This window comes from Schistocerca americana, chromosome 1, assembly GCF_021461395.2.
Source record: "Schistocerca americana isolate TAMUIC-IGC-003095 chromosome 1, iqSchAmer2.1, whole genome shotgun sequence".
Classification (NCBI taxonomy): Eukaryota; Metazoa; Arthropoda; class Insecta; order Orthoptera; family Acrididae; genus Schistocerca; species Schistocerca americana.
In genome coordinates this window covers 402,561,989-402,582,309 of record NC_060119.1, presented here as the reverse complement: position 1 = coordinate 402,582,309, position 20,321 = coordinate 402,561,989, and positions in this window count along the sequence as shown.

Below are 20,321 nucleotides of genomic sequence, written 5' to 3'. Positions count from 1 at the left end.
GTTGTATCTCCTTTTCTGCCCATGTCTAATTCCTAATCCATTATACAGGATGAAAAGTATTTAAACCGACAAAATCTGGGAGGTTGTAGTGGACATCTAAACAAATATTTTTCCATAATGTCATTTTTTCCTATGGGGAGTATTTAAACCGATAGAGGAAGATTTCTCTGGCGCCAAATTAATTAAACCAACAAACACTTTTCCATTTTTTATGACCAAGAGACAACACATTAACACTACCCAATTTCAATGACAGTAGATTTTCAAAAATTCTTCCATTGACACGTAAAGAAAGGTTACACCGTCGGATCATGTTCTGCCTGACACGGGAAAAATCCCCAGGAGGATCCTGAATTGTTCCTGCTGCTGCTAATATCCGGGCAACCAGATCCTATTCTGATGCAACAGGAGTTGCGTAAACAAGGTTGAGCATCTCTCCCCACAAAAAGAGTCCAGAGGGGACATATCTGGGGATCGAGCAGGCCGTGGTACAGGACCACCTCTGCCAATCCACGTTTCTGGGAATCGTCGGTTCAGGAATCGACGCACACGATGACTGAAATGTGCCGGCACCCCATCATGTTGGATCCACATGTATTGTCTTGTAGAGAGCGGGGTGTCTTCCAGCAATTCTGGCAATGCTCTGGCGAGAAAATTGTAATAGTGCCTGCCATTTAATGGCCTAGATAGCAGATACGGCCCAATAAAACAGTCCCCAACAACATCGACCCACACATTACCGAAGAACCGCATTTGATGAGCGCTAGTAACTGTGGCATGTGCGTTATCCTCACTCCAAACATGTGAATTGTGCATTTTGAAGACTCCATCACGTCCGAACGTTGCTTCATCGATACATCGGAAAACAACACAGAGGATGGAAACGTAGGATGCATTTCACACTGTTCCAGGTACCACTGCGAAAACTGTGCTCTAGGTGGATAATCAACTGGTTCCAGGTTGTGGACAGGCCTTAAGTGAAATGGAAGTAACAATTGCTCTCGAAGGACTGCTCTTACATTCGTCTGATTCGTCCCCATGTTACATGCAATTGCACGAGAGCTGACTGAAGGAACCCGCTCCACATGCTGCAAGACAGCTTCCTCAAATTGCAGCGATCTTACCGTGCGACGGCATCCCTGTCTAGGGAATGACCCGGTCTCACGCAGACGTTGGAAAACAGCAGCAAAGGTCGTATGATGCAGAATACGACGATTAGGATATTTTGTTGATAAACCCGCTGTGCAGCTCGTCCGTTGTGGTGCGCTATGTAGTACGCGCCAACCATATCAGTGTACTCTTTGCGGTGTATCGCTCCATTAGTAAACAGAGACAACGCACTACTACACTGGTGGACAGCAGTTGCCAATACAAGTGAAGATCGTAATACGGCCTATAACAACTGAAGAGCGTAATACGGCATCCACTGGTTTAAATAATCCCCATCGGAAAAAATGACATTAGGAAAACATATTTGTTTTTATGTCCCCTTGTAGGTTTAAATACTTTTCACCCTGTGTATGGAAATATTCCTATACGGCTTTCTTGCATCCATAGCGCTAGACTTGCACCTGGTGGCCAAAACTGGAACTAATTGTTTCTCAGTATAAACCGTTTCCGCACTACTGCATTAGAGCATTTACCAAGTTTTGATGCCGTAGGACAGTTATAGACCACGGTGGACCTCTGTGAGTGGCTTCACTTTAATTATAACTAACCCTTAGTGTCTCAGTCAGTGTATTGAGGTTCGGAGCTAGATACAGATACGGGACGAGGAGGGTAGGGATGATAAGTAGAGAGAGAGCAGTGTGAATTAGATGTGACTTTTCATGGTTGTGTAAATTAGTTTAGCGCAAGGCGAAAGCATGGAGGAAACGAAGCACAGTTTCTTGCAAAATAAATCCCAAAACTACTGATAAACTTCGTTCCTTAATCACAAAATATATTAACACTGTTACTTTATAATAGGTGCCTACCACGTTCCGTGTACTTATCCGAGATAGTATAATTAATATGAAACTGTACATGTTATTTTGTTGTAAAGTAAACAACATTCAGATACGTGCAAATAGTTTTATACTAACAACTTTAGTAGTTTTTCACTTTGTCTGACAAAACAACAGAATATTTTGCTCAGTGGAGGTACAGTGCTCTTGGAACCCATAGCAGTACAGCGTTTTTAGTTGCAACGAGGTTAGTGGTGAACATTGAAACAGTTTTGAGATTTTACGACAAATGGCTTTTGTTACGCTTGATGCTGGTCAGTATGTTCTGTTTTTAAAAGTGATGCTGAATCGTTACTTCTGTCTGTGTGATGGTGGAGAATGCGAAATCTGTTTGCAAAGACCTTTTTTTTCTTTTTGTAGGGCTGTGAGACGGGACTGGGAGGATGGTATTACAGCTGCGCGGAATTGTCTTTAACAAGAAACGCCTTTGAGTAAAACGTGGTCTCTTGATGACTTCATCCTATCGCTTGAAAAGCCCAAAAAGCAGTAAGTTTTAAAATGTAGAATAATCGGATCTTTTAAGAAGACAGTCACAGTCAGCTGTCTCATAGTGTCATTTCAAGGCTAAATTTTGTTAAGAGTGATTGCAAAGTAGCACAGTAAAAATGTCATTTGTTGGTAAGTGTACAACAAAATCCCAACTGCGTCTGTAAGATAAATTCGCCGTCAGAAAAGCACACGAGTCTGTATGGAGCGCTGTAGATGGTGTGAAACTGGCAGCACGCGGTCACGTGACGCCGCTCTCACAACGTAAGTCATGGCAACAAAATGTTGTGTATGCACCTGCTCAGGGAGTAATCTCTGCCTAGCAGACGCGGGAAAACTCATTCTAGTAACCAGACGCAGATTCGTTAACATACAACGTCACGTCTCTATAACAGCAAGATAACTGGAATAGCACGCAAGTGTTTAAACTGCACAACATCCAAGCAAGGATTCCTTGTCAGTTAGCAGTCGCAATGGTGTGTATCTGCCAGTTGATGGTATGGAATATGGGGAATAAAATGGGTCGACGTGGAGACACAACACAATGGTAGAAGCGAACTATAGCGTTTGGACGTACCCATGACCACACCGTGAATGAGTTCACCCGATATGTTGGCGTGTCTACGTAGGCTGTCCAAAAAGGTATGGAGTCGCAAACATGTAATACGGGATAAGAACAGCCACTGCAAAAAGACCCTATACACGAGGACCAGAAAAAGGGTCACCCATTCAAAAAGACAATCGTTGTCATCTGCGATAACAGTTGATGCTAGCAGTGAATACAGGTCCATCTAAACCAGTTTTCGAGCGAACATTGCGAAGGGAATTCCATATAATGGATATCTGGAGTTGGTTACTTCGCAAAAGGCCACTGCTTACAGAGACAGTGGCCCAAAAATTGACTGGAAGCGTATAATGTGATCCGACGGGTCACGTTTTTGCCTCTTTTCTAATGACGCAATAACGTCGAGTGCACCGTCGGCACACTGAAGCATTTAACCCACTGTTTGTGGAGGTTGTAGTTCAGGTCACTTCTGTGATACTTGGAGCGCGTTTCTCGTTCCATAACTTGGACCCTCTGGTTCAGGTTACCGTGATTCCGAACCACGATATTTTCTTTCAAGTATGGAGAACTCTCAGCTCTCTGCGATGTAACACAGTAGAAAGGATTCGAGTTACCTCGATTCCATTGGAAAAATCGGGAACGTATTGTACTAATGTGTTTACAGAAAACGGCGAAGAATTTTTTTCTAAAAGTGACGATGAGTTATTCATCTCGGATGCCCCTTGTGAAGAGCAAGAAATAATTTTGCTTGTACTAGTCATTAAAGAACTTATGATTATGAACAGTTGACAGGCTTCAGGTCCAAAAGGACTTCATGTCGAGTTGTTTAAAAGCAGACATATAAACTCTGACATTAATGACCTGTTTTCAATTGCTTCCTAAGGAAGAACAATTACCATAGGTATGAAAATATGATACATATCCAGCATATATGGGGCACTCAATAGAAAAAGATACAAATGGAAAGAAATGAGTAAAAACTGTTTATTATTTCAAAAGCAATCACCATAACTGTTAATACAGTTACCTCACAATGAGACAAGATGATCAATGCCTTCACGAAAAAATGTTTGTGGTTGGCTGTGGAATCATGATTACACACAAACGTGCACCTCTTCGTCCGAAGAAAATCGACGGCCACGAATGTCTTTCTGTAGGACTACAAAAATATGGAAATGTCATTGGGAGAGATCGAGAGTACATGAGGATGTGTAAGGCTTTCCCACTGAAACTTCTGCAGCGTATGCGAAATAACTTAGGCAACATGTGATCGAGCATTATCCTTAACAGAATGGTGCGTCCGTCAACATTCCTGTGCTTTTGGACTTAAGGGGCGCTTCACTTTTTGCAAAGTATCCACGTACCGCTGTGCATTAGCTGTGGAACCATGTTCCGGAAAGTCAACGGACAACGGACCCTTGCAGTCAAAGTAGAAGGTTATCCTGACTTAGCGGAGCTGGCGTGCACGGCTTTGGATTTTTTCGGTGGGTGAAGCCATGTCCTCATGTTGTTGGCTCTGACGCTTGCTCTCCAAGGTTTCTCTCCCACGGGACAGGGAACAATATTCTTCATCCTGACGTGGTTCCAGGTGCTGACGTGTTGTCGGCAATCTTTTCAACTTCTGCTCCTCCGTTAGGCTGTGGGAAACCAACTGCACGCAGATTCTCCGGAACTTCAGGTGCTCGCTCATGATGGCGTGAGCGGTACCGTGACCGATGCCCAACATGAGCCGAATATCCTCCGCCGTCGGTCATTTCTGACGGCAGCAGTGACAGAAGGCGTAATGAAACGCCGAGTCTGTCCTTGTCGACTGCTGTCTTTCAGAGACCGCCGACCTTCTCGAGATCGTTTATCCAACGCAAACACATGCTCACATGATGTACAGCTTTCTCCATACACAGCAGACATTCATTCATGTATCTGACTTCCATACACTCCGCACTCCGCAGTCAAAAAGCGTACTACACCTTGTTGTTCCTCTTTCCTGACCTCCACAGTGAATCTGAAAGAACGCACAACTTGCTGACCTTAAGACGAGCGCGTCTGACAGACAAACCACAACGTTCAATGTTCGCCCTGTACGTTGTTCATTGTCAAGAGAGGGCGTTCCTATATACACCCACCTGCGTTACCAGACTCTGTGTCAAGCTTGTTATATAATCTGACTCATTTTCATTTGAGATCCCGTATACATAAAAAGAGTAACAGTAAAAAATACTCAAACCGCTGCAGAGTTAGTGTGACAATTTCGGTCTCTAGATTATGGGGAAAAATTTGAAGACAAGAATCGAATTACAGATTGTGACCAGAGAAGATCAGAATGGGTTCCATGCCAGAAGATCATGCGCAGACAATACGTCTTCTCTTAAATGGCTGGTAGTAATAATACTGGCGAGGAATTTATAAATTCATATCTTCATTGATCTTACGAAAGCCTACTGTACTATCTTCGTTTGCAAATTATGGTCTGCAGTGTCAGAGAACGGAGTGAGTCGTCTGTATGTTTAAGCTCTTACACCCACATATGATGGTACAACTTGTTAAGTTAAAGTGGGTACCAGCCGGCCGTTGTGGCCGAGCGGTTCTAGGCGCTTTCAGTCCAGAATCACGCTGCTGCTTCGGTCGCAGATTCGAACCCTGCCTCTGGCATGGATGTGTGTGATATCCTTAAGTTAGTTAGGTTTACGTAGTTCTACGTTCTAGGGGTCTGATGACCTCAGATGTTAAGACCCATAGCCATTTGAACCATTTTAAAGTAGGTACCAAAATATCCGGAGAGAGAGACAGAGATTTAATTGAACAATGGGTTACGAGACGGATGTGCGATAACTTCTACATTATTTAAAATATACTTGAATTCTGTGTTAAGGTTATGGCAACGTTCGTGTTGTACTATGGTTATGTCTGTAAATGATGGCTAGCTATTCACTTTGCGTTTCGCTGTTGGCCAAATCATGTTTGCAGAGTGTAGAGTATGACATGAACTACGTGGTTAGAAAACTGCACAGAGAGCATCAGAAATGGGGTTTAACTTTTTATTTAGAGAAAAATATTTTGGTGCCATTGTTAGGAAATGTTCAGAAATGGTTCAAATGGCTCTGAGCGCTATGGGACTTAACATCTGATGTCATCAGTCCCCTAGAACTTGGAACTACTTAAACCTAACTAACTTAAGGACATCACACATATCCATGCCCGAGGCAGGATTCGAACCTGCGACCGTAGCAGTCTCGCGGTTTTAGACTAAAGCGCCTAGAACCGCACGGCCACCGCAGCCGGCTAGCAAACGTGAATTCAGTAAAAGAGAAATTACGGTACGCATTGGCCAAGGTAGACAAGCGATGAAACAATTAAATGGAGTTCAGTGGAGCACACTTAATAAAACAAACACGAAAGTTAGCATACAGTACAGCGATGTATGGAGCAGAATCATCGAAAATAATTGAAATAGTATAAGGGGAACTTATTGTCAACGGAGATGGGGTATCGGAAGTGTTTCTGTTGAGTGAACAGGGGATAAAATCAAAAATGACTGAACCTGGGCCCAACTGTAATGGATATGCAAAATATTAAGGGTATGTAAGCAAGATGGTATGGTTGTGTAAACCGTCTAGGTGTGGAAAGATGGCCTAAGAAACTGATGGAACGGATTCCAACTAATAGAAGAAGAAGAATCGATCGCCAAAATACAAAAAGAGCAAGAGCAAGTCCGAAGAGTTGTGTCAGAGAGGAATTTGCAGGCGGAAGACTGGAAAGATAGGAGACTCTGGAAGCTAGGATGCGAGAAACATCTCCAATATTGTATTAAATCGCAGTTAGCAAAAACATTTACTTGTCTCCACGACGGCATGCTGTAAGCACTCCGATCTTCCAAGATGACAATAGTCCTGGGCGCAGGGCTGCACGTATACATTCCGGCTTTAATAAGCGCTCTCGTCGACTAGCTAACTAAACCACCCCATCCTAACCCCATAAAAATGTCGGGCACCGTTTCAAAAACCAGTAAAAGCTTAGTAATCAACAGTGTCTCCATTTGGTATCTTTGCGTGAGCTAATCATCGATGAATACTTCCGCTGCACTTGCTATACCCGAAGAATTTTTTGGACTCTCTTCCTCGGCAAACTGACATCGTCATCAAGGCTTTCTTATGGCATTAGCGTGGTATCTTCTTGGGGCGACTATTTTTTTGTTCGGAGTCCTCACAGATTACTCAATTGCCATTCATGCAATGTAATGAACAACCGCTTTAGGTTTGTCTGGTGGATATGCTCACCGGCAACGATCGAGAACATCGTATAAACTTGCCAGATAAGTTAGTCGAATCTCGACCATGTAGAACCTGTCTTGGACGCAGTGAGGAAACGAATTTCTACATGGTGTTAGGCCTACTTCCAGAAACACGTAACCAGCCACTTCTCACCCATCTTTAATTGGTGTAATAAAGTCATACAACTTTTTTAAAAAAGAAAACGTGTTCCAGTTTGCTACAGGAGAAAGTATTGGTCAAAGCCATAAAAAGTCCTAAAACACAACGTCGGAAGTAACATTGGTCTTATTGGCCTTTAGGACGTTTTCTAAGATATCTTCTATTGTATAGTGCTTTATTTTCTACTGCAGGAGGCAATCCAAGAGGTAAAAATGTAGTAAGCTTCAAACATTAAGCGATTTAGCTAGGTGAAACTGTAGAACCGTCTATTGGTAACCGCGCAACAGTTAGGCTGTGATATAATCTGTCCTTCTGCCAAAGACCATGGAGTTTCGCCGGCGGGTGTTACAGAGCTTCTACATCATAACTGGTGCTGACCGCTTGATGCAGCACAATGACCCACAACTTATCTAATTCCAGTCGTTAGTGGTTTCTATTACAGCTGTTTTTGGTCGATGTTGTGGATGAAATCGCAACTCGACCAAGTTTACCTTTTAAAATCAGCTATATTATTGTTGCCTCTAAGAATGTCTCTGGAAGTAGAGAATGAAATGTTAGGTGAAGAAACATGCAAGGCATTGTTAGATCACGACAAGACTTTATCTCTCTGAAACTGTAGTCACTAAGGCCGTGAAAACCTGAACTGTACATGCCCGGAAATTAATACTGGCTGAGAGACCAGCCATTCTATGCTGTGATAGTCATTTGTCTTTTTGTAGGAGGTGCTCAATGTTGTTACCAACCATTCTTTTACATCCTTCAGCCATCTTTCTTAAAAAATCTTCAACTCGTGTGAACACAGCCTCCTGCAGTCAGAGGACTCATTACACAGATAAACACAAAAAATTAGAAATGAGAAGCAAATCCCAGTAGGAAGACAGCATACACCGTTTTCAGCGGAAGTAAAATCCTCCGTATGTCAAGAAGTAATTGTTTCCAGAATTATGTTTACACTACTTTTCTTTCTAGTTTTTTCTTTACTATCTCCTGTAAGAGCATGGAACACTTTATTTGAGCACCCTGTACAGTTAGTATGTAAATTTTGAACTCCACGAACAAAGATCCGGTGATAGTTCAGCGAAGTTTTCTGAGTTTTGTGGTATACGAGACCCCTTGTCTCCTATGGTTCGTTACAGGGTAATAATGTAATTTTGATTTATTCAGTTTTTTACCCATTAAAACGACTTCAAAAATCGCAGCACCCTAAAATAATTAATGTAGAGTAATGAAGTTTCGGGAGTACATTTCTTTAGGTAACATAATTAAATGAATAACACTGAAAGATCATATGTTAATCTAGCCTCGAGATAATCCGTTGAAAATATTAAAAGCTGATACATTAATAACCCTTGTAACCACCAGAGCTTCGAATGCAAGTATACAAACATGCATGCATTCTGTTGTACATGTACCTGTTATGAGATTGTGGGATGGAGTTCCATTCCTGTTGCACTTGGTCGGTCACTACATGGACGGATAATGCTTTTTGTGGATGACGCTGGAGTCCGATGGCGTCCCATATGTGATCAAAATGGTTCAAATGGCTCTGAGCACTATGGGACTTAACATCTGAGGTCATCAGTCCCCTAGAACTTAGAACTACTTAAACCTAACTAACCTAAGGACATCACACACATCCATGCCCGAGGCAGGATTGGAACCTGCGACCGTAGCGGTCGTGCGGTTACAGACTGAAGCGCCTAGAACCGCTCGGCCACAGCGGCCGGCCATATGTGATCGATTGCAGACAACATCTGGTGATCAAGCATGCCAAGGCAATATCTCGATACTCTGTAGAGCATGTTTGGTTGCAACACCAGTAGGTGGTCGGGCGTTATCCTGTAGGAAAATACCACTTAGAAAGCTGTTGATGAATGGCAGCACTACAGGTCGAATCACTGGATTGACGTACAAATTTGCAGTCAGGGTGCGTGAGATAACCACGAGAATGCTCCTGCTGTCATACGAAACCGCACACCAGACCATGACTCTGTTTTACGTCTAGTGTGTGTATCAGGCAGACACGTTGGTTGCAGGCCCTCAGCTGCCCACCTCCTAAACGACAAACTGCCATCACTGGCAGAACCTGCTGTCATCATAAAGCACAACAGGCCTCACTACGCCTTCCAATGAGCTCTCGCTCTACACCACTGAAGTCGCAAAGGGCGGAGGTTTGGGGTCAGAGGAATGCTCGGTACGGTGCGTCTGGCTCGAAGCTGTCCTTGAAGAAACCGATTTGTAACAGTTCGTTGTGTCATTATGGTGACAACTGCTACTCAAATTACTGCTGCTGAAGCGCCATGGCCATAGCCATACGCTGAACACGATAGTCTTCCCTCTCAGTAGTGCCACGTGGCCGTCCGGATCGCGGTCTTCTTGCGATCGTGTTTTTTCGTGACCACCGTTACCCACAAACATGTGCAGTGGCTCCATCCCTACCAAGTCTTCCTGTAATGCCTCAGTAGGGACATACAGCTTCTCGTAGATCTATTGCACGACGTCGTTCAAACTAAATGAGGTGTCGATAATGGCGTCTTTGTCGCCTTAGGGGCATTCTTGATTAACATTAACTCACCACGTCCAATCTCAAAGGTAACTAACGCTCACAACCGTTAGAGCGTGTATTTAAAGGAAATCTGATCTGCATCCTCATAGTGGCGCTACTGGCGCACCACTCTTAAGCAACTGTTGAAATGACTTCATACTTCTGTTGTAGAAACGCACCTACCATCTTCCGTTTATGTCGCATAACTCCTTCTCAGTGCTGCGATTTTTTCCCCGTCAGTGTATCTTAGTTTCTATGAAGATAGCCGGCCGCGGTGGCCGTGCGGTTCTAGGCGCTCCAGTCTGGAGCCGCGCTGCTGCTACGGTCGCAGGTTCGAATCGTGCCTCGGGCATGGGTGTGTGTGATGTCCCTAGGTTAGTTAGGTTTAAGTAGTTCTAAGTTCTAGAGGACTAATGACCATAGCAGTTGAGTCCCATAGTGCTCAGAGCCATTTGAACCATTCTATGAAGATATTTTGTCAACAGTGAAAAGGCTTGTAATATGTGATCTTCAAAACATATACCCGAGTAATGGAACAAATGTTAGATGGAAAAGTGGTATTCCCTGGATTCCGCACTGCAGGAGTAGATCAACACAGCGTGTTTCTGTCGATCTTCTGTTCGTCTGAGTGAACCCACTCACAGGATGCATATCGATATCGACAACATTTCCGTAATACTGTCGTGTAATCGGAAATATTGTTGTTGTTGTTGAGGTCTTCAGTCCAAGGACTGGCTTGTTCGAGCGATCCATGCTACTCTATCCCGTGTGAGCCTCTTCATCTACGAATAACTACTGCAACCTATATCTTTCTGTATCTGCTTGCTGTACTCATCATCTCTTGGTCTCCTTCTCTCCTTCTACGAGTGTCATCCTCGCCCCCCCCCCCCTCCCCCCGCTTCCAACCAATACTAAAATGGTGATCCCTTGGTGTTTCCGAATATGTGCTATCAAACGATCCCTTCTATTGGTCAAATTGGGCCACAAATTTCTGGTCTTCCCAATTCTGTTCAACACTCTCTTATTCATACATGCGATGTTAACAAATTCCACTTCTTCAGAAATTCTTGTCTTGCCATTATTTGGAAATAATAATTGAAACAGTGGTTAGCAAACATAGTTGGTAGTAATTGTGGGCTTGTGTTTGACTTACTACAGGTTTGATGATATTATACATTATCTTATCAAAATTATCTCGTAGTGACATCAATACGGCGTGTGTACACACTCCCCCTTTATGTCAGCTTGAACTCTGCTGCGATTACTTTCATTGAGGAGCCTGCGTGTCTGTGGAAGAATAGCAGTAAAATCGTACTCAAGAGCCGAAATCAGATATATTACAAGCTGAGATATGCAGCGAAGTCAACCCTCTAACTCACCCCAGAGGTGCTCCACAGAATTCAGATCGGAAACGTTGGTAGGCGAGTACATTTCAGGAACGTTACTGCATACAAGCCATTGCCTCAGACAAATGGTGCGTTGTAACAAAGCGCACTCTCATCCTGATACAAATAATCGCCATCTCAGAACTGTTCCTGCACTGTGAGATGTGTTCATATGCATCAGCACTGAGCGTTTACTTCAGCGCAATAAGGGGACAACACACTAACCGCGATAACTATCCCCATATTGTGACAGCACCTCCTTAGCACTAGACTGTTGGCTCTACACAGGGAGGCAGGGAACGTTGGTAAGGCATTCGCGAAAACCAAATCCTCCTGTCAGAATGGCATAGGGTGTAGCGAGATTCGTGCCTTCGAGCCACTCGTTTCCAGTTACTCACTATCCTTCAGTGGTGTCGCTTTTTACACCACCTCAAGCGTTGCTTAACAAGAGAAGCTAAGCATCCTACTGCAAACCCCTTCCGTTCCCCGGATTTACTGGTAAGGTGGCCTCGTTGATAGCCAGTCGAAAAATGAACACATATCAAGCACGACAACAGGAATAACATGTACTGAATTGTGAAAGAAAATCAACGGTCCAAAATTAACAAGTGCAATATCGAGAGAGATTAAGCAGGCGCTGCACCTTGCTGAAGTGGTCTCGGTATTGCATTATTAAGTGGACGCGCCGTATTCAAAACTCCCTGATGCCAGTTACTTTTTCACAACATGACGAAGTGCCCGTCCGATCACTAAAATGTTTGTTCTCTTTCTGTAGTCCTGGCAGTTGTTACACTATGCGTTGGTTACAGATTATGAGTCACGTGGTAAGGATAAGTTACCGTCGCAAGTAAATTTGATTAACAGTGGGTGCAAGCGTGTTACCACATAGACTTCTCACAGAAATGAAAACAACAAATAAACGGGTGCGAACTACGTTACAACAAAGGAATTCAAAAGTCAAAACTTGCAAAACGGAACGCCACTTAAAAAACATTAAAAAATACGTTTTGACAGGTCACAGGGAAACTGATTGTGGAACTGTTGCATCATTTTTTGCTGTTTACGTGACTAGTTATTATGTTTCCATCATTTCCTTGGGCGTGATCATATTCACATTCATACGAACACCCAAATCGGGCAATGAGTAGCCCACTTTGGAAATCAAAGAGCTCTCTTGAGCGACCATTCTGCTGCTACTACTGCTCTACAGCCAACACAATACCAACTGCCTCCCTGAATATTGGCAGGTCTGCCCCTTAATGCATCTAGTAATCTTTAAGCATTACGTAGGGGTGCCTGGATACTTTTAATCGTTCAGTGTGTGGTGTCACCGCCAGACACCACACTTGCTAGGTGGTAGCTTAAATCGGCCGCGGTCCATTTAGTACATGGCGGACCCGCGTGTCGCCACTGTGTGATCGCAGACCTAGCGCCACCACTAGGCAGGTCTCGAGATACGATATAGCACTCGCCCCAGTTGTACGGACGACATTGCTAGCGACAATACGGACGAAGCCTTCCTCTCATTAGCCGAGAGAGAGTTAGAATAGCCTTCTGCTAAGTCCATGGCTACGACCTAGCAATCCACCATTAGCCTTACCTACTTTGAGAGTTATAGTATAAATGTCTCAAGAAGAACGCTGTATTCATCAAAGAATAAACGTTAAGTATAAAGCAGCTACGTACTTTTCTTGCTACCATTCAATAGTTATCCTGTTCCAGAATTGACGCCAGTCGGCGTGTGTGTACGCGTGCCTTTCTTTCGGCTCCCTTCCCAGTGTGGCGTAGCAAGCTTGTTACGCCACAACACAGTGTATGTCCAATAACGAAATCTGACTTTGCAAACGGATCAAAGGAACTGCTTGTAAAACTAAAAGTCGTGAAAGGTAGCTTATAAGAAATACAGAGAAAAATAAAATTGATTCGTGTAACATCAGAAATGAAACTGAAACTAAAATGACTGCCGAGAAAAAAATATCATCAGCAACAATCTCTTAGTAAACTGAAGTAATATGCTGATAGTTGAGACTCACACTTATCAATGAAAAGACGAATAATGAGATCACGAAGTACGGTGTCGTAGCTGACTTGAAGAAGATCCCGGGTGAAAAAGTAATTATGAAAATGACTCAGTATGGCCGCAGACACTGACATCACGTTTCTCAAATCTAGCTGAGAATGAAAAACACAATACATGGAGCTTTTTTTAAATGATAGTAACGATTACCATAAGTTCTCTGTAATAAAGTATGCTACTGTACCCGTACAGTAGCACTGACATATTTAACTATGTCGCATCAGCACATGTAAAATGTCTTATTACTGTCTGGATTATGACCGTGTCTCTTAACTGACGTTTCAGACCAGTGGAATGCAACAGCAAGAATGAAATGATGTTGTTTGGGCTGAAACACATAAGTCTGATTGTGCCAGTAAAACACTGATGTCTTATTAACTGGTGCCCTGTACTCTGTAGTGCACGATATTAAGAGAGCTGTGTCTGGCAATCTGGTCTTAACAGCTTGTACGCAAGAAAGGTATTGTCTAACTATTTTAGTGAATGGAAATATTACCGCAGAGGCTGGAACTAGTCTCGAACCTAATAGCTGAAAAACAGACATTGTTAAAACACATGTACATGCAATTACACAAATAATAATAAGAATAATAATCGCCAGTCTGTTGTTCTGAGAAACTGAATTTTCGATGCTGGTGTAACGGGATGTCAGAATGGCTGGTGACTTTAGGTAGCTGGCTACAAATAGAGATGACGTAGTGTATCAATTAGCAAGGTGTTATTTCATGGAGTCAGTTGGACGTGCGATGGAAAGCGATAAAAATAGCTATTATTTAAATACTTTTATTCCGACAGAACGATACAGGAAAGATATAATAGTCGTAGTGTTGCCATTGGCCCCGAAGACGCAGATTTTTCTGTTTCGGGGGAAAGATTCTCAGCTGTACAAGCAGCCTCATGCAGTGGTCAGTGTGCGGCGTCCCCTCTCGAGCGGGCGGCAGCTGAGACGTGGTTACGTCGACATTACTCCGACTCTGTAGCTTAGCATCAGACCCCCGGCCTATGACAGACTCCTCTATGTTGGCTGGAGAGGCTGCGCGACTCAGGGCGGAAGGCACTCAAGCACGCACAGTTGAACGAAGGACCTCAGTGTTTAATCACAGTGGCCCGAGCAGACAAGCCTACAGTAGCAGACTGTACCTGCACAAGGCAAGAGGTAACTCGGCAGCAGTTCGGCACAGGTGTGAAACATGGCCCTCAGGTAGAGATCCTGAAGTCGGTAGAAGTCACCCAGCAGATGGTTCGACTTCCAGTGGAATCAGGCCGAGGTGCAGGCAGTAGTTCAGCAGATATCGAAGGTGGCAGGTGGCAGGTGGCATATACCGCTAGCTACCAGATGACCCACTTCAGGTCGACGATGGAAGTGGAGTACCTAAAAAAATAAAAAATAAATCTGGCTGCAGGTTTTGACAGACACTGCAGCTAAAGGACAGTATTTATCGCAGCTCGGCATACCATGGTTTTGCCAAGCAATCCCTCCCCGTCACTTAGGTCAAGGAGGTAATCCAGAGCTCGGCCTGGACGTATTGAAATCTGGGTCACCGCTATTATAGTCTTCTTCCTTGCTTCCTCGATGTCAGCATTGTTACCGCTCCAGCAGTGATACTTGCTGTGCTGACAGAGTCTCCTTGTAGCTTCTTGCGAAAGTACGTCCTGTTAGCTTCCGCCTTCTTCCATTTGCTTAGGCTTTCGTCAGCTCATGGAGACGTTCTTCAGCTGGCCAGGCCATTCTATTTCGCATGCCACACCACAGAAGCCGCAGTGCAATACTGAATGTAGAAGGCCAAATGATTAAGATGAAACTACTTGACCCAAGTCCATTGCTGTGGTAAGCAGCAATTGACACTACGGCTAAAATGAGCTCTGGAACACCACAACACATAAAAGCGTCCCACGCATATAATGCCAGAACAGAATACAAGATCTGGTACAATTCATTTACAAGCATAATGTGCCAAAAGTTGAACACACACAACATTAAACTCTGTTTCAGGATATGAAGAATCAACTTCGATGCAAAAATGATTTCTTCCTACAGTTCCTCGTTCTCCTTGTCCGTATTTCCATTCTGAGACACACTTACGTACAATATCATATTTAGACATCCTTTCGTTTCAGCAACAATGGCTAGACTAGTGCTTCTCAATATGCCCTCCCAAAATGCAACACTCTTCCAGTAGATAGTTTTACTGGAATGTCTACGCAAATTTTCACCAGAATTTGCGGAGGTAGTGTCACACGATCTGTAGAAAATGGCGTGGTGCCCCGTCGTTTATAAACCACAGCGATTATCTTTATGAAAAGGTAACGTTCTCTAATAGTGCTGGTAATTCCTCTCATAGAAGTTAGTAATACACAACAGCTGTTGATCCGTTTGTTAAAGTGTATAGCCATAGGAGTTTGTCACTGGCAGTTTCTGCTCGTACATTGATACTCAAGCGATCCTGATCCGGCATGACTCATCGAAAATACGAACCTACCTACTCGTGCGTATTGTGTTAATTTACTGTGCCATCTCTTGTGACGGCCTACACCACCAAATACCATACAACACCTGCCTCATGTAAAGCGGGCCATATCTTAGTAGGTATTGGTTTTCAGACGTACAATTACAGGAAGTTTTTTTCTAGACTTGACCAATATATCCTCATGGAATACAGGGTACCACAAAAATATATGGCCAAACTTTCAGTAAACAACTCTCGCACGTAGAGGAAGAGAAAGTTAAACGGACATGGATCCGGAAACGCTTTATTTCCAGTTACATCTCTGTTTCTAAAACTCTTGAGCACATTAATGACGCGAAACGTAGAGGAAACAGACTAATCAGTACACTGTGGCACAATTTCCTGAATGAAATGTTCTAAGAGCCATCCTTTAGCAAACAAACATTCATCAACCATCCATCGCATTGAATCCATAATGTATTTCTGGGGAACTGCGGATTGCTTCACAGTACTCCAAAATAAGAGCAGGAAGACTCTGTACGTATTCTAGCAGGATTACATGCACGAGAGGTTTCAAATACCTTCAAAAATAAAAGTCTAGCCAACTCCACAATTGAGTAAGTTTGTATTGGACTGTACGGGAAACTAAGTCCGTGACGCATAGTAAGGAGTTGGAGCCACGTGCTTGCACAATGCATGATGTAGGCTAAACAACTGAAATACGTGTCTGGTGCTACTAGAGAAATGAGGTTAGTTGCATGTCAACACAAACAATGAAGTGTCAGGGTTCTGTTCCTCTACTTGTAAGGAATGTTTCCTGAAAGTTTGGCGATACTTCCGTGGTATCTGCACTCAAACATTATTTGACTTTGTTTCAAGATATGAGAGTCATCTTCGCAGAAAAAACTAATTTCTGCCCACTGTTCCTCCCGCCCCTTGTCCATATTCCCATCCTGAGACATACACACTTACGTGCAACACCCTATAGAGAAGATCCAAAGAAGGGCAATGCGTTTTGTCACAGGTTCGTTTAATAACAGAAGAAGCATCACGAACATGCTCATCCAACTCCTGTGGCAAACGCTGCAAGAGATGAGTTTCACATCGCGCTTGATTGCTAAAATTCCCAAAGCGTAAGTTCCTAGAAGAGCCAACAGATATACGAGTATTGCATCCTCCTAGGTTATTTCATGAAAACACCACGAAAGTAGAAATAGTCCAAGATAACATGGAGGCTGCCAATAATCGTTTTTCCGCAGACTATTCGCAACTCCAACAAGGATGGGGATAAGTGCCAGTCGTATGCAAAGTATCCTCCACCACATGTTGTACAGTGGCTTGCAGGGTACAGATGTAGATGCTGTTACTCTCTTTTTGTATATGTCTACAGATGCTTGAAAATAGCTTAATGATATAGACAATACATTGTACCAAAAATTAAAAAAGTGATTAGTCGCAGATCATAGCCAAATAAACGGACAATTTAAATAACAGTTTCAGGTAGCCATCGGCAGTGGATATAGTGAATCTAAATTTTTGTAGACATATCCAGTACTCTTACGATTCTAAGTGGCAACGGCCTTGCCGCAGTGGATACACCGGTTCCCGTGAGATCTCCGAAGTTGAGCGCTGTCGGGCGTGGCTGGCACTCCAGCCGCCATGTGCTGTCACCATTTTTCGGGGTGCACTCAGCCTCGTGATGCCAATTGAGGAGCTACTCGACAGAATAATAGCGGCTCCGGTCACAGAAAACCATCATAACGACCGGGAGAGCGGTGTGCTGACCACACGCCCCCCCTATCCGCATCCTCATCTGAGGATGACACGTTGGTCGGATGGTCCCGATGGGCCACTTGTGGCCTGAAGAGGGAGTGCTTTTTACGTTTCTAAGACTGTACGATTTGTGCAACAAGAAACCGTCTCAGTAATGGTTTCGTCAGTACAGTGTGTTTATTTATTTTACGCACGTGATTTTTGTAACTTATTTTGTGGAACTGCTGTGTTAAGAAGACTAGCACTGCTGCGGTATTTAGTTAGGAAACCTGCCTCCGCGCGACTGCTACGGGTCGCAGGTTCGAATCCTGCCTCGGGCATGGATGTGTGTGATGTCCTTAGGTTAGTTAGGTTTAAGTAGTTCTAAGTTCTAGGGGACCGATGACCTCAGAAGTTTTAAGTCCCATAGTGCTCAGAGCCATTTTTGAAACCTGCCAGATGAAGTCAATGATGTAGTGCGACCTTGCGCTATCAGTACATTCGCCACTGCTGATTTTCTTACACGCTCTGAGAAATATTTTTGAATTCAATTAATGCACCACTTCACTCTTCCGATGGAATATCTTTGCAACCGAGTAATAGTTCAAATTATATTCTTTTCGTGTAACGCTTTTTCAGTAGTTGTATGTGTTATGTCGTATGTGGAACGTTCCACGCATACCGACAATTGCTACCCTGCAACAAATATGACTTGGAAGACGTAGTTTGGTAGTTCATTGTCACGAACAAATCACGTGGTATCCTCGATTTCTGGAAACAACAGCCTGGTGCGACCCAGTAGCGAAATAAATTGTGTTTCCTCAAGGCAGAATCCGTATCCTAAACACTTTTAGTAGCTTCCGTATGAACTCCTTCGTATTTCACTTACAAGAGTTTTGCCTTCCTCCACATACAGTGTGTAATGGTATAAGTGCAGATGTTTCTGTTGGTGACTGTAGACTAGTAATTATAGCTATTACAGGTCGTACGTTTTTAGGTTAGTACCTCTAATTAAACGTGGCAAGAACAACTCATTAATGTCTACTTTCCCCTGGGTGACAGGTCAAATGTTGAAGGTGGACGCATGTACGCAAAACAGTTATTCTGTACTGACAGGTGTAGTCCACTTAATGATGAAGTTAGTACTATGTAGGAAGCATCAAATAGTAAACTGTGTGTCGTGTTTGCAGCATGACTGTTACAAACAAAGAAAAAACAAAAAAAATGGTACAAATGGCTCTGAGCACTATGGGACATATCTTCTAAGGTCATCAGTCCCCTAGAACTTAGAACTACTTAAACCTAACTAACCTAAAGACATCACACACATCAGTGCCCGAGGCAGGATTCGAACCTGCGACCGAAGCAGTCACGCGGTTCCAGACTGTAGCACCTAGAACCACTCGGCCAGATAAAAAACAACAAACACGCAGATGTCCGTACATTCAAAGATGCTACATATCAAAACATTTGAACTATACGCTTTACTCCCTGTATGCTACCTGGCTGAGATCCAATGCAGTTGAACTGTCTGCTTGCTGGAGTGGTGATGAACTTGACTCTGAAAGAAATTTTTTCTCACTTTAATTGATTGAAAAGCTGAAGCTAAAACGAAAATAGTTTTGCTGTCTGGAATCAACAGTGTGGACGGTGTTGATAGTGCTTTTCGTTAATATTCGTATTTCAAAAAGAATTTGTGCCTCCGGGTAGAACCGTAAATGGGGAAAGCATTAGAAAAGTCACCATGGCGTCCTCATCTTACACAATTCTTTCCCGCTTCACAAAAACGTTCAACCTAGTTCTCCACTTTCTTGCTGAGAAACGCTTCTTGTCGTTGCAACATCCGCCTTATTCATTAGCTGTACCATCTTCGGACAGTTTTCTCTTTCCAAAATAGAAAACACCTGGTGGAAGATGAGTGCTATTTCAGCAGATCTAAAAGGCGATCACCGTCAAACTAAATACAATTCCGTAAAAAGACTTAACTTACACTGTTAAAAGACTGGAAACATACGCCAAGCAATGTACATAATGTGATCAGTAGTATCCAGACACTTCTATGTAATGCCGAATCGATCACGAGATATCACGGAAGAACTCGCTAGTAGAAAAGACGGAAGGAAGTGGTATGTTGACACTAATGAAGCGGTAACAGCAGAAAGGGGCTATCAGGATAGTTCAGTGGCTTCGAGTGGGGACTAGTCTGTGGGCCTCACCTGACTAACATATCGATCAGGGACATTTGGACCTTTCAAAAGCTCCTTAAGTCGTCCATAGACGATGTGACTATGGTGTAAACGCAAAAGAACAACCACACTTAAACCGAGAGCAGGCAGACCTCATGAACTAACGGACGGATGACCATCAGGCAGAGCAGACGGTAGTTGTATAAAATCGCATGAAATAAGCTGAAGGAATCACTCCTGACTTTCAAAGTACCACCAGCAGTCCAGATACCCCACTGAATGAGCCTAACGAGTTAAAAATAACGGGGTACAGTGGTGGAGCAGCTCCTCGTAGTCGACACGTTTCTGAAATCACTGCTAATTGACGCTCGAGGTGGTGTAAAAAAGAGACGCCAATAGACAGTGCGAGGCTAGAAAGGAGTCATGTGGATTAACGATTCATGCG